General features: G+C 42.1%; 1 pseudogene; it reads left to right on the forward strand.

Annotated features, from left to right (window-relative positions):
- The window catches only part of LOC149195831 (polyadenylate-binding protein RBP45-like), a 75,802-nt pseudogene extending 61,039 nt beyond the window's left edge, over nucleotides 1-14,763 (forward strand).
- The last annotated feature ends 408 nt before the right edge of the window (nucleotides 14,764-15,171 follow it).

Consider the following 15,171-nt stretch of genomic DNA (forward strand, 5'->3'; position numbering starts at 1 on the left):
ACAGTCACTTGTGGTTATTTCTAGAGCATTCTAGAAGGTTGTTCGACGTGTATTGAGCGCCTCCAGATGGTTCATGCATTCCTACCAAAGAGGAACTTCCCATCAATAGGGGAGCTATCCCAACCAAAGAGGGGATCATCCCATTGATGGTGGACCTGATTAACTTCCTCTTGAACACTATAAATACAGGCATTGGGCTAGAAGGAGGGAGGTTGAAAGCTATACATTTCTAAGGGTAAATGCTGCAGGAATTAGGACTCCCATTTAGAAGCTTGTGAGGAGAGATTTCCATCTTTGCTTGTTCTATTTGGAAGTGGGTGAGCTTTGTCAAAGTAAAGGAAGACTCTTGTGGACCCTGGAAGGAGCTTGCACAACACCAAGGCTCAGGTTGTAATGGTTCCTTTTGATTACCTTTAATGCAAATTGGTCCATTCTTCTCAATAACTTGTTGTTTATGAGTTATTTCATGTACTCCTTGGTCTATATGTTGAATATGCTTTGTTTTATGTTATAATCAGGTGCTATTTAATTGTTTGACTGTTGGTGATTGCAAGTTTTGGAGAAAAGGAGGAGCTCATCCAGATCAACAAAGCTTGGACTTCTACAATAGCGTTTGGACAAAGGTAAGAACGAAACACTTGATTTCTCATATAATGATGCATGTTTAGAGAAGGATAGCTCTAGTTTGTTTTGTTTGTCATTAGAATGTCTTAGACTTCTAGGAAGGTCGGTTGTGACCGCACCATTGACTGATTCCGTGTGACAAATTGGCGACTCCACTGGGGATTCCATTAATGAGAAAAGTATTTTCCTTTGTGTGAACTTTGCTTTGAGAAAATTGGTTTATTTTTCTGGTTTTGGCTCTGTGACTTTGTCTGTGGGTGGGTTAGCTTAGGATTAGATTCATTTTGGTTTTTCTTGAGTTTTTTAGTAGGACGCACCCTCTGAGTGCTGCACAGTGCGTCCCTCGACGCACTTTTGCTGTGTGCACAGAGCGGGCCCGCACCTGTGCTAACAGGTTGCCTGCGTCCCCTGCTAAAATTTGAAAAAATTCCATTTTTTGCTTTTTTGCTCTTAGATTTTGTTTTTTCTTAGTTTTTACTGCCCAGATTCATTAGTCCCTTGTCAAAGATCTTCACCTGAACTTGTTTCGATAGCATTGAGTGTTTTAGTGGATTTCATCGAAGTATAAGCCCTAGGGTTTGATTTTGAGTAGGTCTTGTAGTGACTTTGGCGGTAGAAGTTGTCAAGCCTTAGATCTCTCTGGTTTTGTCAGCATTCTAAGAAGTCAGACCTGTCATAAAGTCTACCTGTGAGAGCAACTTACCATTGAGTTGTCTCTTGGGCCAATTTCAAAGTGCTTGTTGTTTAAGTCTTGAATTCCATTTTACAAAAAGAACAAAAAGATTTGAGTTTTGTTTTGACTAGTCTTTTGATTCTGCATTAGCTGGTCCTTGATTTGATTTTGATCAAGTAAAACAACCTAGAATCATCTTTGTGAGCTTTTGCCTTGTTAGGTTTACTTAGAGTAATTTCTTTTTTGATTTGCTTGTGAGTCAAGTTTTCATAGATTTTATAGCTTTTGAGATTGTTTTTTGTTAGGATAGGTTTATATGCTTTATTAAAAAGAGAAAATACAAAAACATCTCCTTTGAAAAGTTTTGTTTCAAGTAGCTTTTAAAAGTTTTGAAAGAAAAAGAGTTTTTTCGTGCACGTAAAGAGTGGTCATGTTTGCATGCTTGAAAAGAAAAAGAGAATTGTTTCTTTGATTGTCTTTTCTAAGGAAGTTGTTTTCTCTAAAATTTGCATTCTCTCAACTCTCTTAGTTAAGAATTTCATTGAAAAAGGAAAGTAGCGTAAATCATCTTAGGTGCATCTTTGTAGTGGTTTGAGTCGAGTCTACACACCATTGGTTTCACTTCCACTACCTTTTGTCTTTAAAGAAAAACCATAAAAGTAACGCTTAAAGTAAAATCGAAGTAGTAACTTTTATTTACTAGGGCTCTGAAGCACCAATTTAGATCAGGCTAGTGTCTTGGAGTAGGTGAGTAATTAACTCTCCAAGACAACAAAACCAAACAAGTAGCTTATCTTGTGATAGAATAAATCCAATTGTCTCACTTGTACTCTGGGAAAGCTCCTCTTAAAGGAGAAGCACGAGCTCGTGTCCGAACCAGTGAGGGGATCAATCCCCCCTCGTTGGGAACGACGTCAGACACGCATGTATTACAAACGGTAAACCTCAGATTAACCATTGTCGAGGAGCCAGGGGTCACTTGTCGGTAAACCTTGGATTATTGTCAAGGAGCCGGCAAGGGGATTGAGCTTGCTACTCTGCCCTTGCGTGCTGTCTGAGTTTAGACTGTTCCCCCATGTGCATTTGTTGCGGTTGGTAACCTTAGTGACCATTATCTTTAGGATTCTACCGAGGTGACGGTGGAGGGAAGATCCCACTGTACCTGGCACAGACGTCGGCTAGACTCACTTGGATTTTCTGGGGGGTTCACTTCACTTGAGACGGTTAAAGTGGAGGAACTTGGTCCAGTCTATTCATTAAGCAGGTTGCCAGGGTAACTGTTCCACCCGCCACTTCTGTACTGAATCCAGCGAGGTTGGGCTTCATCACCAACTAGCGCTTTCGGTCTAGAAGGCTACTGTTTGTGTTTGGTTTGACGCCCTAGATTCTTTAGGCGTGTGATTCAAATTTGTTGGGTTCTTTAGAGACTGTAGGTGGTTTGATTTGAAATTTTATTTTGTTTTCGTGTGTAGTAGTTAAAAGTTTTTAGCTGTGGCGGAATTACCGAGATAGTCCCGTAGACTTCGCGGCCAGTCTCCTGAAGTTGTTTCTGTGGCCGAATTGTTGAGAAGATCCCGTAGACTTAGGGGATCACCTCCTCGAGACGATCCAGGTAATCTAGAAGGTTTAAAGGTCCTTGTAACTCCTCCTAGTGGCAGTAGAGTAGGTTCACCTGAAGAAGGAGAATCTTCCTTGGTGGTCCATCCAGATTACCAAAGTTTAGAGACAGGTTATAATCCCGAAGCTGTTACAGTTTCTGAGCTTGTTGGTAGTTTTTCGTCTGCTAGTGATACAGGCGAAGAACCAGAAATATCTGAACCTGTTACTTCGACTTCTAGTGTTCCTGATTCACCGAGAATAGAAAGAATTATCACCGAAAATCTTCCTACTGGTTTGATTGCTATTTAAGAACTTGTTCCAGAGGAAGAAATAGGCGTCTCTAATCCTGAAGATCAACTTACCCTTGATCTAAGGGAGCGTGAATCTATCTTTTACAGTCCTCCTAGAAGTACTACTTGGTACCTTTCGTTAACCAATTATTTAGTCAACTTTGGGCTAGGTTTTTCTACACCTCGTACTCCTTTTCCACCTGGAGGTATTCATACTCCTGTCAATATGTCTATTCAGTCGTCCGTGTTTACACAAAGTCCTGAATCTTTTTTACATGGCGGTCCTTCTGTTCCCACTGGGTATCAATCTCTTTCTGGTACCTTTGCGGGGGCATCTCCTCAACCCATTGATCATGGGTTATTAGTTGGAAACAGTGGTAATGTACCATTGGGTGTAGGAGACATTTACATGATGTTAGGTTCAGTTCCCGTTTCCCAACCTCAAGGTGGGCAATTACCGCCTGGGGGGCAGCCTCAGTTAATGCCTGGGGGGCAACCTCAAGGTACTTCATTCGTGTCTGGGGGGCAACCTCAAGGTCAGTACGCTCCTATGGGGCAATACATACCTCAAGGTCAACCCCAGCCTCAATATGTACCCCAAGGTCAACCTCAGTATCAATATCAACCTCAAGGATGGAAACCTCAAGGATGGCAACCCCAAGGGTATCAACCCCAAGGGTATCAACCTCAAGGTTATCAACCACCTCAAGGTCAATCATATGGTCAAGGTATGGGAACTGCACCTTACAGTTATCAATCCTATCCTCAATCCGGCTATGGATCTCAGTATCCTCAACCTGTTATGGGTCAATACCCTGGAATGTTAGTGTGGGATCCATCACAGGGTCAACAGATGTTGCAGCCAAGTATACAGTCGCTACCTCAAGCTGGACAACCCGTAGTTTCTGGTCCACCCCAGCAACCGCAACCTGTCCAGTCAAGTGTTCAAACTTCTGTAACTTCGGTAGTTACTTAGCCGCCAATTGCACCTAGTACTCCATCTCAAACGGCTGCTGCAACTACCACCACATCTACCATACTTACTTCTGGAGTATCGACGACTCCGGTTTCTACTGTCTCTGTAACCACTCCTCAGACATCTTTACCGTTGTCTGGATCTACGATTCAAACCACGGTCCAGATGCCTGTAGGCCAGCCTGGTATAAGTACGGTTTTCACTACTCAACCTCAATTTGTTCAACCTCCGTACCAGGGACAGTATCAACCTGGGCAAGCTGTCCAACAACCGGTTTACCAGTATCAACCGTATCCTGGGTACACTTATCAACAACCTCAGCAACCCCAGTACGGTCCGGTTAATCCTGGTTTTCCAGGAGAATATAATATCCCAAATGCGACTCCTGTTCCTAGTTATCCTGGATATCCTCCTCCTGGGGCCGGTATTGTGACCCAGAGTTTTAGAGATCCTAACCGGCAGTTACCGCTTATCGCAACTTTGGATTTACCAGACTTGACGCGCCTAACGAACGATCCAATTCAATATCTTCCGTTCTGGCCGTCAATGCCAAATAAGTTGCCCAGCGATATACCCAAGTTCGAAGGTAAGTCTGGAGAGGATCCGTCCAATCACGTGATGACTTACCACCTCTGGTGTGCTTCAAATTCTATCTCGGATGATTCGATCCGCTTACGTCTTTTCCAGCGTACACTCATTGGTCTCGCGGCCAAGTGGTACATTGAGTTACCACGGGCCTCTTTTTACGATTTTAGCCAGTTAGCTACCTCGTTCTTAACTCACTTTCAGTTGCCGGTCAGATACGATAACGGCACGGAGTTATTAACTTCACTAAAACAATCAACCTCCACGTATATTTCCGATCACATTCATGAGTGGAGACATCGAAGAAGGCTAGTGAAATTTTTTATCCCAGACCAAATCTTAGCTGAATGGTTTGTTAAATCATTATTACCAAGGATTACTGAAGATGTAGCTAAGGCCAGAGTAGTTACTGAGGAGCAAGTCATTGCTCAGGCGCAATACCTTGACTTAGTTTACACTCAGTCGGGTACATTACACGAGAAGATTCCGGATCTTCCAAAGTCGAATCAAATCGCTGCTGCTCCTTCGGGATCTCATGCCGCTGATGGTATGATAGGTATCGTGAATACAAAGAGCAAGAAGAAGTCTTCCAAGGCTTCAACTACTCCTATTATCACTTTGCCCGATTCCCCGACAGGAGAGTCTTCTCCTGAACTTACCGCCGATATTCACGCTGTAGAGTCATCTACGGCCAAATAAAAAAACGACGGAAAGAAGAAAGGAAAGAAGAAGGCTAAAGCAGACAAGGCTCCGAAGGAGAAAACAGAAAAGTCGGAAACCAATGACGAAAAGCGCAAACCTCAATATCCTTGTCTTATTTGTGAAGAGGATCATTTTACGAGAGATTGCCCTCATCGGGCCGAGGTTGTGAAAATAGTCAAAGGTTCTCCCACTCCTGCTGTGTTAAAAAATCCATTTCCGGAGCAGGAGATTAAGATGATAGGTTCTTCCTCGAATGCCAGTGAAGAAACCATTTTGATGATGTCTCATGTGAGGATTGCGACTCGATCGCAAGATTATGGTAGTAAGAATCCTGTTGATGGTAAGGAAGCAGAATATTCTCACTCTAACCAATCAACGTCAGCTCCTAGTTTCGATCCACTACAGATCGAGAAACCTAACCCGGACTTAGTAATTAAACCGCCCGCCAAGGGTGTACTTCGAAGGTCTGCTTTCAATCCACATGCGAGAGCGGCCCAGAATTACAACATTGTTGAGGACTTAGCTGTTTCACCCTCAGCAATGTCGGCGTTAGAAGTGCTGCAATCATGCCCAGCACAACGAAAATTGCTTTTGTCGGCTATAGGAGGTGTTGATGTTCAGGACCCGAATCTAATAATCTTCGATATAGAAAATAGTACACCGCGTCTCCCCCATCAAATGGCTTTCCAAATTCCAGTGATAGTCAAAAACAGACCTATCCATAGGACTGTGATTGATGAGGGAGCATCTACGTGTATTATGTCGATTCAATGTTGGAGATCCCTTGGTTCTCCTTCGTTGAACCAATCCCCCACCATCCTTAAGGCCTTTGATGGCCGTGGGTTCCATCCGTTTGGTATTCTACAGGAATTGCCTATAGGGGTAGAAGGTAAAACCGTTAGTCTGGATGTGGAAGTGGTTGATGCTCCTCTAGACTACAACCTTCTTTTGGGTCGAAGTTGGTCATATGCTATGACAGCGGTCGTTTCATCGGTCTTCAGAGTAATTAAGTTTCCGCATAACGGTAAGATCGTGACTATTGATCAGCTGACATACTTTTCATCCGACCCAGCCTCAGAGAGTATCCAGCATGTCGGTAAGACGACAATCCCTTATAGGGACGTTGGTGTAGGTTTAGTTAAAGATTCCGGTTTACTGGGAACTTTTCCTCTCCCTCCACTCAGCGTAGAACCTTAATTTGCAACAATTCATATGATTACATCAGAAAACATTATTTATGATGATCCTTGGATTGTCCCATCTGACTCTGAGATAGACTCATTCGGTGATGCTATGCCCTTGAGTCCATATGAAATTGCTTATGAAGCTCTCATGTCTTTTACCAACTTTCATTCAACCGAGATCGACCAAATGATTGTGGTCAGTGAAGAATCACTTTTCACCTCAACCTTAGAACGGACAGCGTTTCCCGAAGTCGTGTCATCTGACGAACAACTTCGCGAAATCCTAAGTGTAGACGATCTACCATGGGAGGATCTCCATCACAGATCTTCGTTTTTACCTAAGGATGATGCATTTGAAAATGATTTTTCATCTATCTTTACCGCTGAATATGTCAAAAACGCTCAGGATCCAACGAAACATTCTGATTCAGAGTTGAATTTAGGGAATATTTCTCGTACTATTCCCATTGATATTTCAGTGAAGCCCGGAATTGAGGAGAACATTCATATAGGTGCCGCATGTACAGAAGATGAAATCCAAACTTACAAGGCCCTATTCCAAGAATTCCGCGATGTGTTTCCCTGGTCTTACGAGGAAATGTCGGGAATCGATCCTGCCATTGTTGTTCATGAAATAAAGACCTACCCGGATGCTAAACCCGTCCGGCAACGGTTGCATCAGATTCACCCTCGAAAAGCGGCTGCGATTAAAGCAGAAGTCGAAAAGCTGTTGAAAGCAGGTTTCATTTATCCGATCCCGTTAACGGATTGGTATCGAATATTGTTCCGGTCAATAAGAAACAAGGAACAATAAGAATCTGTATCGACTATAGGGATATCAATCGAGCTTGTCCAAAAGACAACTATCCTACGCCTTATATCGATCAAATTATTGATGATTGTGCCGGAAGTGAAATGTTTTCCTTCATGGATGGTTTTTCGGGCTATAATCAAATCAATATTCTACCTGCCGACCAACCAAAAACGGCATTCATTTGTCCATGGGGGACATTTGCTTATTGCAAATTACCTTTTGGGCTTAAGAATGCCGGTGCCACTTTTCAACGGGCGATGTCTTACGCATTTCATGACATCAAGCACATTGTGCAACCATATCTCGATGATTTTCCTGCTCATTCATTACATCGAGCTGATCACCTTGTCCACCTACGAGCAATCTTTATGCGGTGTAGGCATTATCGAATTCGGTTGAATCCCCACAAGTGTGTTTTCTGTATAGAAACAGGTCGATTGCTGGGATTTGTTGTTTCAAAAGCCGGCATTCGCGTCGATCCCTCGAAAGTAGAGGCTATCATCAAATTGCCTCCTCCTTCGAGTTTGCGCCAACTCCAAAGTTTGCAAGGGAAAGCGAACTTTTTATGCCGATTCATCCCAAACTACGCCGAGGTCACTAAAGGTTTTACACGGTTGTTGAAATAGAACGTTCAATTCTTTTGGGACGAGATTGCCCAACAATCTTTTGATGCGCTTAAACATGCATTGACCCATGCACCGTTGTTGCATCCTCCCAACTACAACCAGGACTACTTCTTATACCTCGCAGCTTCACATTCCACCATTGAAATGGTGTTAGTTCAAGAAGATGAATTCGGAGCGGAGCATGTGATATATTATCTCAGTAGGACCTTAAATCCCACTGAGCTAAAATATTCGCATGTGGAGAAATTGGCCCTGGCAGCAGTTCAAGCTGTCTAATGTTTTCGTCACTACATTCTTCTTCGTAAAACTACAGTTATTTCGGATTGCAACCCTATGATTTACATTTTGACAAAACAACTGCTAGGGGGCAAGTACTCTAAATGGATCGTTATCCTGCAAGAGTTCGACTTGGAGTTCGAGAAGTCCAAGTCTAAGAAATCCTTAGTTTTTGCGGAATTGATGTGTGACTTCCCGCGTACTGACACAGAGACTGTGGCAGAGGAGTCCATTGTGGACAAATATTTGTTTCTTATCAGTACTTTAGATCCGTGGTACGGGGATATAATCATCTATCTCCAAACCCAAACCTTTCGGCCTGAAGCTTCAAAGGCGGAACGTCGAAAAATTCGGTTTCAATCCCAGCAATACAAAATTATTGGAGATACACTTTATCGTCGGGGGGCAGACTTAGTTTTTCGACGTTGTCTAACTCACGAAGAGGCTGAGAGAGTTTTGAATGATTGTCACTCTGGAGCATGTGGTGGTCATATGTCTGGGTATGCCACAGCTCAGAAGGTGTTGCGCGCTGGTTACTTCTGGCCATCTATGTTTAAGGATTGTATCATTGCAGTCCGGAAGTGCCACAACTGCCAAGTGTTTGATCGAAAGATGCGCGCACCACCTGCTCCTCTCCACCCTATAATTTCCGTTGGTCCATTCGCCAAATGGGGTATCGACTTTATTACTTGTAACCCTCACTCGGCCGGGGGGCATGCGTATATCATCCTCGCGGTTGATTATTTCACTAAATGGGCCGAGGCGATGCCTACATTCGACGCAAGCGGCAAAAAAGCTGCAGTTTTCGTATTCAATCATATTATAACTAGGTTTGGTGTCCCACAAGCAATCATTACTGACCATGGGAGCCATTTTCGAAACATCATGATGACTGAGCTTACAAGCCAGCTTGGTTTGCGCCACGATAGCTCCACTCCTTATTATCTGCAAGCCAACGATTTGGTTGAGTCTATCAACAAAGTTCTGGTTATCATGATCCGATGAACCATTGGTATTCATCGGTCGAATTGGCACAACATGTTATTTTCGGCGCTATGGGCATACTGAACCTCAGTGAAAACCTCAACAGGGTTCACTCCTTTCCAGCTAGTTTATGGCTTGGAAGCTGTGTTACCCATTGAATGCGAAATCCCATCACTTCAAATGGCTGTCGAATTACTCCCAGCTACTTCCGAAGAGGAGAAACGTTTATTGTACTTAGCTAAATTAGATGAGACTCGACGTGACGCTGCATTGGCAATCGAGACTCATGCAAAGCGAATGAAAGCTCAGTATGATAGAAATGTGACTCCTCGAAGTTTTTCAGAGGGAGACCTAGTGCTTTTATATGATCGAGCTAACGATAAGCTAGGTGCTGGAAAATTCATTCCTATGTGGCATGGACCCTATATTGTAAAGCGAAAGCTAGCAAAAGGGGCTTATGAGCTGGTAGATTTTGATGGGGACTCTTTGGGTAAACCCAGAAATGGACTTTACCTAAAGAGGTATTATGCTTAAATGGTGGGTATGGAGAATTTTTAGTTAGGTTAGGTTTTCTTTCTAGTTAGTATGTTTGTTAGTTAGTCAGTGTGCTTAGCTTAGCGAGTGTGTTTTTTCGTCGTTATTCTGGCTTATCTTGGTTTTACTCTTGATATTACAGATGTCGACGCCTCTCCAAACATACATTGGATTTGCTGATGGTGCTTGTCGTAGTACACGAAATATCTCTTCCGCAGCTTGGGTTATCTATTCACCCTCTGACGAGTTAGTTTCTATGCATGGGGTAAGCCTCGGTCAAACAACGAACAACATTGCAGAATACAGTGCAGTGGTTGAATTATTATCCGAATCTATTTCATTTGGAATTCGACGTTTGATAGTGAGGTTAGATTTTGAACTTGTTGTATTACAGCTTAATAGAGTTTATGCCATTAGAAATACTGTGTTATTAAGGTTGTTTTTGAGAGTGCGTCTCTTGGAACGTGAATTTGATTACATTGAATATCAGCATATTCCAAGGTCCTTAAATACATTAGCAGATGCAATTGCTTCTCGAGTGTTGGACAGACATTTACGATAATCATGCAAGTAAATTTAAAAAACATTTCATCACATATGTTAAACAAGATAAGCCGGTAATAGTGATATATATATATAAATAGGTGCCTTGGTAACAGTCAATTGCCATCCGCATTTGGGACCCGGAAGCAATGTGTAAAGCGGCTGCGCCGCAAATTCTGGTAACCGTGAACGCTATGACTTTGAGTTCACGCAGAGAGATGTGTTTGATCTCCACGCCTTTCGAATGGTGAGCACCAGGTGTGCACCAATCTTCCCGGAGACTAACAAGGGATTGGCCACCCGGCCTAGTCCCGGCTAGATTGAGTTGCTCGCCTCTATTTGGCAAGCCAGTGAGAAAGTATACATCCGAGGGCTCTATCTCGAGCTGGTGCCCTCCTATGTAAAAGCATTTCTCTTGAACGTTCCATCTCTCAACCAACCATTCTAAGAATCTTACCTGAGCCCTCATGCCAGGTATGGCCCAGTATTTATATAGCCCGCATTCTTTTAGGGCATCAATGGAAGGTTGATGTTCAATTGCAGCTAAATCAACGTCTTCATGCTCTCTTTCTCTCCAATCCAACATGGTGAGTGCCCTACACACCAAGAAACAATGATTAGAATTGATTTGGGGAAATTTGAATGGTTATTTGTGGAGATTGGGGTTTTAAAATCCGCCTTTCACGGAGGACACACCCTGCGTTTACAACACAGGGCGTCCGGACGCAGCTGGCCTGAAGGTGGGCTGCGTCCCTCGACCATTTTCCTGTATAGGAAAAAGTCGGGGGACGCAGGTCACCCGAAGGGCATCTGCGTCCACCGAGGGGCGCATTCTAAAACCTAAACCCCCCCAAAAAACAAAACTAAAACCTAAAAGTCAACTTTAATCGGATGAAATTGAAGAGTAGGATGTTGTAAAATACCTGGAAGAGACGGCGTTCGATTCTGACGGTCGGATTTTCCGCAGCGACCACGGGAAGTTTCTTGCCAAAAGCTCCTTTTTCAACCTCAACAGTCAAACGGTAAAAATGACATGGTAAAAAGTCTTTTTATAGGTTTTTTGGATGAATTTGTTCATTTTTCACCATGGAAAGATGTTTTCCGATGTATTTTTGCCTATCTTAAACAGGTATGAGTAATGTGTTGCTTCTGTGCAGGACAAAGGGACTTAGAGGGAAAATTGTCATTTTTCACGAACCAAAACATCAGAGTCATCTTTTAAGCCCTTTTCTGACTCCTAAAAAATGAAAAGATTGCTGAGCGTATCTTTTACACTCGTTAAAACGGAATTAAAAGACGGTCCCCGTATAGCTCTTTTCTGACCGTAAAATCAGGAAAAGATTGCCGGGTTTTTGTCATTTCAAACTCGATACGGAAATAAAACGATGTGTTTTTGATCGCTTTTTACTTTTCAGGTCAGTGACACTAATCATGAAAGTACTCCTTGGTCGCAAGATCAAGCGGTTCCCCCAGGTATTATTTTATACTTTTTCGGGCTTGAGGGACACAAATCTACGAAAAAGTTCAACTTGGAGTCTTCTTAAGTTTTTCAGACTCTCTAAAATTGAAAAACGCCGAGTTTCTCCTATACTGGGCTCGTTAAACATTTCACAGTAAAGGACCTGTTCAATTACAAACAGGAACGAACCACTCCTTCCTAGGGTTCGAATCAAAACTAGGTTGGACTCATCCAAAGGATGAGCTTATAATCAAGCATATGTTATCCTCCTCAAGCTTGTTAAAAATAAAGAGGTACTTGCGAGAAATGGTGGGGGAAAAGAGAGAAGAATGAGCCTATTTGTTACCTTTTGTCTCAAAAGAAGCTTTATTACCACTCTTGAACATGACACTTTTCATTCACCTGGGTTGGGAAATCCTTTACCTCACAGTTGATCAAACCACTTTGAAAGTCTTCAGCCGGGTTCCGGGGATTAACTTTGAGTCGTTTATCACCAAGCCATCTGTCGTGTTGTTATGTGTTCAAGAGGTCTGCAAGCAAAAACTTTCATCTGCAAAATACTTGTCATCCATTTGACCATCCCTGAGTCAGTCCTTACAGCAACATTTCTTCAACTTGAACAATGATTTCGTGTTGTGGGCTTCCCTGCGACGGGTCGCTTTCTATCGACATCAACACATTATCTAGAGAGATGACTTAGAAATCGTCAGTACCTTGAAGTCTGCATGCATCAATGGCAGGTTTCTCGCCTTTGACGTTAGTTTACATCATTGACTTTCGATCGAAGGATTCCGTGAAATGTTCGACATCAACTCATTCATTCACATCTCATGGATTGTACTGGGTACTTTGAGAACCATTGACATTACTGGTGGTCTCTCTCATGCTTGTTAACAGTTTACATCATCGACTGGTAATCAAGTGGTTTCTACCATGTTCGACATCGACTCATTTATTCGCGTGGCTAGAATCGTACCAATTCGAGAAGTAGAAATGAAGACCCTGGATCGAGTCTTTACCATCCAGGCTACGAGGAGTTTTGTATTCATTATCTAAGTAGACTAATCATAAACAGATGGCTGCGTCCATACTGTGTCTACAAAAGTCTATGATTATGATGTACTGCAAAATCATTCCTGTATTAGAGTAGTTAGTCTATTAGTTAAAGTTTTAATCTGAGTATGGGAATGCCTACCTCAGTGATGATATAATCTTATACATGTATTTTGTGTTGAAAATTGCAGGTTCTGACCAGGCTCTCCACGAGATAATCCTTGAAATGATAAAGCGCTTCACCCTTCCTAGATAATACAAAACCCTAATCTATTCCAGGCTTCGCACTTTAGGGGGCAATCTGTTACACTAAAAAATGTCACCATGACTATTTACAGTTAAGATGACTCTATCAACAGTCATACTACCCTCTTAGGCAAGTCTTATGCCTCTGCTCTCCATGTCAAACTCCAAAAAAGAGAGAAAGTCTTTCAAAATGTATTTATCTCTGGGGACGCAGGTTCTCTCAACCTTACCTGCGGGGACACACCCAATGTTCACAAAAACTGCGTCTTTGGACGCTCTGTATGTAAAGGTGCAGGTGCGTCCCCCTGAAAAGGTTAAAATGCGCAAGTTTCATCTTTAAAAAGTCACTTGTGGTTATTTCTAGAGCATTCTAGAAGGTTGTTCGACGTGTATTGAGCGCCTCCAGATGGTTCATGCACTCCTACCAAAGAGGAACTTATCCCATCAATAGGGGAGCTATCCCAACCAAAGAGGGGATCATCCCATTGATGGTGGACCTGATTAACTTCCTCTTGAACACTATAAATACAGGCATTGGGCCAGAAGGAGGGAGGTTGAAAGCTATACATTTCTAAGGGTAAATGCTGCAGGAATTAGGACTCCCATTTAGAAGCTTGTGAGGAGAGATTGCCATCTTTGCTTGTTCTATTTGGAAGTGGGTGATCTTTGTCAAAGTAAAGGAAGACTCTTGTGGACCCTGGAAGGAGCTTGCACAACACCAAGGCTCAGGTTGTAATGGTTCCTTTTGATTACCTTTAATGCAAATTGGTCCATTCTTCTCAATAACTTTTTGTTTATGAGTTATTTCATGTACTCCTTGGTCTATATGTTGAATATGCTTTGTTTTATGTTATAATCAGGTGCCATTTAATTGTTTGACTGTTGGTGATTGCAGGTTTTGGAGAAAAGGAGGAGCTCATCCAGATCAACAAAGCTTGGACTTCTACAACAGCGTTTGGACAAAGGTAAGAACGAAACACTTGATTTCTCATATAATGATGCATGTTTAGAGAAGGATAGCTCTAGTTTGTTTTGTTTGTCATTAGAATGTCTTAGACTTCTAGGAAGGTCGGTTGTGCCCGCACCATTGACTGATTCCGTGTGACAATGAGCTGCTGCGAGAGACCTTCAGAGCCATATACCCATCTGTAAAAGGAGCAAGAGTTATTACCGATAAGGTTACAGGCTGTTCAAAAGGATATGGGTTTGTAACATTTGGGGATGGGAATGAGCAGGCTAGGGCTATAACAGAAATGAATGGAATATTTTGTTCCTCCAGACCTATGCGAATAGCACCTGCCATAACAAAGCAGACTACTGTTTATCAACAACCTTATCCTCCTCAAGTGGTCGAGTTGGACCCAGAGAATGATCCAAACAATACTACCCTGTTTGTTGGTGGCTTAGATCCCAATGTGACAGTGGAAATGCTGATGGAGACATTTGGCCAGTATGGTGAGCTTGTGCATGCAAAAATACCTTATTATGGAGTGGGATTTATTATGGTGGTATTCAAGGATCCAATGCTGATTATGGTTATGCCACACAACCCTATAATGCTGGTTATGCTTATGCCACGCAACCTCAAGACCTAAATATGTTCATTAATATCGCTCTAAATTAGTTTCAGTTACAGTTACAGCAGCCACAGTAAATTAGTTATAGATAAATTAGTTTCCGTTACAGCAGCCACAGTAAATTAGTCATAGATTTTTTGGTTATTGTTTTTATTTTTCAATCTGCTATTTTGAAATAATAAATTTAATATTTTAAATTATTAACAAAATATTTGTTCATGGTATATGGTTCGAATTTTTGTACTTCTATATGGCTATTGAATTTCATTTTTTTTTTGTTTTTTTTTTTTTTAATTTTGGATATGTATTCTTGTTACGGAGAAAAATATTTAATAAAGGGTATTTGTATTTTAAATGGGTGAAGTTGGAAGGTATTTATATTTTAAATAGGTAAAGTTGGAAGTTCTTTGCAATAGGTTAAATTGA

This window comes from Pinus tabuliformis, chromosome 2_2 (assembly GCF_031772625.1).
Source record: "Pinus tabuliformis cultivar Carrire ecotype Pingquan chromosome 2_2, CPIR1, whole genome shotgun sequence".
Taxonomy (NCBI): Eukaryota; Viridiplantae; Streptophyta; class Pinopsida; order Pinales; family Pinaceae; genus Pinus; species Pinus tabuliformis.